This window comes from Microtus pennsylvanicus, chromosome X (assembly GCF_037038515.1).
Source record: "Microtus pennsylvanicus isolate mMicPen1 chromosome X, mMicPen1.hap1, whole genome shotgun sequence".
Taxonomy (NCBI): Eukaryota; Metazoa; Chordata; class Mammalia; order Rodentia; family Cricetidae; genus Microtus; species Microtus pennsylvanicus.
In genome coordinates this window covers 141,132,785-141,139,334 of record NC_134601.1, presented here as the reverse complement: position 1 = coordinate 141,139,334, position 6,550 = coordinate 141,132,785, and positions in this window count along the sequence as shown.

Sequence of the window (6,550 nt, the reverse complement as noted above, 5' to 3'; positions counted from 1 at the left end):
AGTGTGGAATATATACACATTAGAATACTACGCTGCCATAAAAAACAATGACTTCTAGAATTTTGCATGCAAATGGATGGAAATAGTAAACACTATCCTGAGTGAGGTAACCCAGACCCAAAAAGAGGATCATGGGATGTACTCACTCATAATTGGTTTCTAGCCATAAATAAAGGTCACTGAGTCTATAATTTGTGATCCTAAAGAAGCTAAATAAGAAGGTGAATCCAAAGGAAAACAGTTATTATCCCTGCTATGGGAAATAGACAAGATTGCTGGGCAAAAAATTGGGATCTTGGGGGTGGGGTGGGATGGGGGTAAGGGGATATGGGGAGAGAAAAGTGAGAAGTGGAGGATGGGGGGAACTTGGGGAAACGGGATGATTGGAGATAAAACAAGGTTGGATAGAGGAGCAGGGAATCACATAACTTAATTAAGGGAACCACCTTAGGGTTGGTAAGAGACTTGAACCTAAAGTGGCTTTCTGGTGCCCAGGGCAATGTCCCCAGTTAGTTCCTTGGGCAGCTGAGGATAGGGAACCTGAAATGACCCTATCCTATAGCCATACTGATGAATATCTTGCATATCACCATAGAACATTTATCTAGCAATGGATGGAGATAGAGACAGAGACCCACACTGGAGCATCGGACTAAGCTCCCAAAGTCCCAGTGAGGAGCAGAAGGAGGGAGAACATGAGCAAGGAAGTCAGGACCACGAGAGGTGCACCCACCCACTGAGACAGTGGGGCTGATCTATTGGGAGCTCACCAAGGCCAGCTGGGCTGTGACTGAAAAAACATGGGATAGAACTGGACTCTCTGAACATGGCGGACAATGAGGGCTGATGAGAAGCCAAGGACAATGGCATGGGGTTTTGTTCCTACTTCATGTTTTGGCTTTGTGGGAGCCTAGCCAGTTTGGATGTTCACCTTCCTAGACCTGGATGGAAGGGGGTAGACCTTGGACTTTCCACAGGGCAGGAAACCCTGACTACTCTTTGGACTGGAGAGGGAGGGGGAGAGGAGTGGGGGGAGGGTGAGACGGGTGGGAGGAAGGGGAGGGAAATGGGAAGCTGGGGAGGAGGGGGAGGGAAATGGGAGGCTAGGAGGAGGTGGAAACTTGTTTTTTTTTTTCTTCCTTTTCTCAATAAAAAAAAGGGGGGAGGAAAAGTGTTTAGCTTGAACACAGTAAAGCTATGTATAATAAGAATAACTATCAGGTAAGAATTAAATTAACAATGATTAGTTCATTTGTATTTGACAATTTTGGAGATAAATACTTTATTATTTATCTTATCTTGGTAAGTTCAAAGTTCTACACCTAATTTATCTTTTATCATAACTTAAAAAAACTCTAACTATAGGTATTTAGTCTTACTCTATCAAAGATACCAGAAGGATAAAATATTACCTGAGTAAACGGGAAGTGCAGTGCAGACTACTTTCAAAACGAAGAAATGACAGAGACATATGGCTGCCTGGACAGTCACCCAAAGGTTTCTCTGCAACACTGGGGCATCTATCTTCAGTCTACAGGCCTAGAATATTTGATAGACTTTTCTGTGAAGCAGAAATTTTTGAAGTACTGTCCTACCATGTCTTGGAAAAGTTGGCAATTGCTTTCTTTTGTGTCCTGCCCTTCCAATTTGGACAGCATTTTGTCAGCAGTTAAGTCAAGAGCAGTGGCTAGCTCTTACCATAAGTAAAGCAAACTCCATATGGAGGTTCTATGATACTCATGATCATTTAACAATGTGCATAGGCTTAAGAAAGTAAAAAAAAAAGTGTTCAGACAGAAAAAAGTAAATAGTTTATAAATAATAAAGCCTTTAAAGAAAGATAACAGACAGACTTTCATGGAATCACGCATGGTCTCTTCCCATTTAAGAACTTATTTTGTATTAAAAATATGGATGCAATAACTATTAGTGGAAAATGAGGACATGAGTTTGGAGAGTGGGAGGAGTATAGTGAGGGTTTAGAGGAAGAAAAAGGAAAGGAGAAAAGTTGTAATTAAATTGTAATCTCAAAAAGAAAAGAAAATGTATTAGAGTTTGAGAAAGCAGAGAAAGGGCTTACATAAAATATACTGTGTGTGTGGACTCATTAATAAACATTTTAGCTCTTGGTATTACCCTTTCTTTTCTCCTTTCTAAGTTTTATGCTATACTCACACATGCATTTCTTTACTTATATCTACATATACATTATAGGCTAAGATCTGCATATGAAGGAGATAGTGCAGCGTTATTCTCTCTGAGATTGGCTAACTTTGCTTAATATAATACATTCTAAGCACCAATTTTCCTACACATTTTGTGGTTTCATTTTTGTTTAGAGATGAATTCCATTTTGTATATGTAACAGATTTTCATTATCCATTCAAATAGATTGATTCCATTTCTTTGTTATAGTGAATAGAGCAACAACAGACATGGAGGTGTGGTAGGTCATAAAGTGAAAGAGCTGGAGGCATCAATAAATATTTTACATTTGGAACAGCAAACAGACTAACTCAACAGTGTATTAAGAAGTGCCTGAGTTAATGGGAGCTCAGGGAATCCAGCTGGACTGGGACTGAACGAGCATGGAATCAAACTGGACTGAATGTGGCTAACAATTGTTGCAGACTGAGGGGCCAATGACAATGGCACTGGGATTTGTCTCTACTTGCTCACAGTCTTGCTCGCATTTACTGTTTTTCTCAGAGCGTGGCAAGAATCATGTCAGTGTGATTCATCGTTCAGGAAGGAAGTGCAGTGTATAATCACAGCCCAGGCCAGAGAGATGACTTGGCTCTAGAATGCAGTAGAAGTTGGGGCTGTCCAAGGGCAGAGCAGTGGTTGTAAGCTGAGTAAGAACTGTGTCACCAGCTGCCCCCCCCCCTTGATGGGCACAGCTGAATAGAGCCTTGACAATTATCTAGGTCAACTTATTCCACAACTTGATCCCATCAGATGTAAACTATTACAGAGTTCCAAAAGACAATCAGTCTCTCCCCTGATCCCATTTACTCTCAATTCTAGGAGGGGCAGTAGTTACTTTATTGGCCTTAGTTAAAATACAGGTGGTTGATGCCAAGGTTTTTCCTTCTTGTTTTGAAGATAATAATACTAACTCATTTGTAGTTGGTGCCTACAAGTTTTTGATAAAAAGCTGGATAGAAATCCAGTCCTTTCAGTGTTCTTCCTATGTTCTTAATAGCAAATTTCACCACTCAAGACCTTGATGATGCTTTTGCAAGTTAGATACAGCTGCTAAAGTAATTTGAATATCAAAATATTAAAAAAGATTTCCAATCTTTGCCTACCTTTTTCCTATTTCTCTATTCAGAAAAAGTTGAAGAGGCTTAAGCTATAACTTCAAAAGTCACCAATGATGTGAATGTTTACATATTCCAAGCCTGGCATATAGTTCTAAATAAGTTATTACCTTTTTAAAGAGCTGCTGGTATCTTCCACTACATGTGTCAAATCCCAAATGAAGCAATTAGAAATTGCAATCAAGTATCTTAAAAGGGTTAGTTAAGATTGCCTTCTCATTTTTCTATCAGAACCATGTCTTATTCATTTTAGAGTAGCTTACAAAGGCAGGTAACTTTGTGCCTATGGAAGGTGATAATTAGTAGAAATCTTATTTCTTAAGTTCAGCTCTTGAGTTGAATAATAATCTCATTTGGCAGTAGAATTGAAGGAAAAGCTCAACAAGAGGAGAAAAGAAAACATAGTTGTGCTTCTTGCCATAAGGGATGGAGAAAAAAATGAGAGTCGTGGCTAGAAGACTAATGGCTTCCCCCATAAAAGGTGCCTATGTCTTAATCCCCTGAATCTGTAAAAACATGTTATGTCACATAGCAAATAGGAATGAAGAATGCATATAAAATCAAGGCTGATCATCAGCTGATCTTAAAACAAGGAGATTTTCCTGGAATATCTAGTTAGACTTAGGTGTTATATTACTTTTTTATGAAGACAAGAACAAATTGTTCACCCCAGGTAGGGTACCAACAACAGACCAAAGAATCTACTCCACTCAAATTCAACCTTGTGAAACAATAAGTTTCTTGGTGGAGGGAGAAACTGATTTTTATGTTTTTAGTAAACCTGTATAATTAAATGGGTGACTCAAAAACAGCAGCTTCACTGAAAAGTCCCTCATCATCCATCATGGCTAACAACTTCACACCACACAGAAGTTTCATCAGAGTCCTACTTTCAACTGACACACTTCCTATATAATATAGCACTGACCTCCAGCCCTCATCCACCTATAGATAAGAAGAGATAGGTGGAATCTCAGGTGAGGATCTGATAATTTTCCTTCCCTTCTACTATAGAGTATTGGTAGCTTCACTGCCATTACCATAGATAGACTTAGCTTTCATTGCCATGGCTCTCAGGCGAAGGTTATCTCTACTCCTTGATGGTCATCTAATTTTTGGAGGAAAAGCTATATTAACAACACTAGGTGATCACAATGGTTGCTCAAAGTACAAGAGGAGGACACAGAGATGATATGATCAGAGTGAAGTTATTTGAGAAGAACTTGAAGTGTTGTTAGCTGTGAAGGTGGAGAATGGGTACTATGCACTAAAACACTGGCAGTCTTTACAAGCTGGAAAAGGTGAAGAACCATTCTCCTCTAGATCCTGCAAAATCGACATTTGTGCATTTAGATTTCAGCCTACTGGACCTTAACTAATGAGACTGGGTCACACTTTTACTCTCTTCCACTGTCAAGTCATAAATTGGTGTTACTTAATCCATCTGGGTCTGTGTTTAGGTTGGGACATAAACAGAAAAAATGATTAAAAGACTTTGTCCCATTTTAGGTCTGTGATAGGCTCTTGCCAGTGAGTGCACTGAGCACACATGGGACAATGTCTGGTATGAAGCTAGAGAGCTGAAAAGGAGAATTCAGATTCCTCTAGGTAAAAAGCAAAACTTGGAGATTGAAGGACTCTATTACAAGTAACTTTAAATCACCATAGGACAGCTAAATTGAGCTAATCAAAGCAGCAGATGTCATGATTCCTATATGTTGCTAATTCACACCTTTGTTTTTGATTAAGAATCACCGTGTAAGGTGCTGTCATACAGTTCATTAGGAGAGGGCTTCCTTAGTATGTTAAAGGCCCTTGGACCCATCTTCAACCCAGAACTAACATATGATATTAAGACTTATCTTAGATTGAACCTCTTAATCTCCAAAACATAACTAATATATGAGATCAAGATCCTTAGTTCCATCTCCAGCACAGAACTAACATAGGAGATCAAAATCATTCTAATTGCAATATTATCCTTCTTAAGAATCAAACAAGAACGCTATACAAGTATAACACACATAAGTCAGCCTCAGTGAGGAATATCTGATATGTGAGTAGAAGAGATAGAGAGTTGTGCTCTCACATATGTTTTCCTTTTCCTTCATCATAATAGATATTTTGGGTGTACAAAGCTACTCAGCTGTTCTTGTTTAGAGTTGTGGCAATGTGATTAAGCTCTAGCCAACGGCTAGAGGAAAAGGCTGAATCAGTTCCTTTTCTTACTTTCTGCTGGCTGGAATATGGATGTGGAATGAACTGTTTTGGACCCTGCAAGGAGAGCACTGGCCTGGACATGATAAAGTAATGCAACTGTGTCTGAGAAAGTCCTATATAAACTCATATTTCTATGACAAGGAATAAAATTATCTTTGGTTATTTCCAATCTTACTGACGGTCTCTATTTTGATGTACTAAACAAATGCACTGACTATATCTGCAGATATGTTTAGCAAGGTTCTTTCAAATTAAAAAAATAATAACCATAACTCTGTCAACTGTCTTAGTTACTATTCCACTGAGTGGGAAAACATTGTGACCAAGGCAGCTTATGAAAGAAAGCATTTAATTGGGGGCTTACTTATACTTTCAGAGATTAGTCCATGACCATCACGGTGGGGAGCATGGCAACAGGCAGGCAGGCATGGCACTAGCGCAGTATCTGAAAGCTTACATCACGATCTTCATGTGGGAGACAGTGCAAGAGTGCAAGGCTGGGTCTCGTGCAGGCTTTTGAAAATTCAAAGCCCACTTCCACTGACACACCTTCTCCAACAAAGCCACACCTCTTAATCTTTCCTAAACTGTCTACCAACTGGGAGCCAGAATTCGCATATGAGCCTATGGGCCCATTCTTATTCAAAACCATTTCAGTCAACTTTGCCCTAAGGGTGGCATGACATGTTTTTTTTTTTCTCCTGACTTGTGGTAATGATTAATTTTGATTTTTAACTTGATGGTATTTAAAATCACTTCAAAGATCAGGAGTGATAATGAATGAGTTTCTGGGAAGGTTTAACTGAGATGGAAAGACTCAACTTGAATGTGAGCATACCAGGCACCGAATCAGAGGAAGGCAGGAAGCCAAGAACCAACATTATTCCCTCTCAGCTTCCTGACTCTGGATGCAATATACACTCTCTCTGCTGGCCCTATTGCTAGAGTACTTTAATTCTCACCACAGCTTCTCCACCATGGAAGACTTTATGTACCCTTGCCTCTAG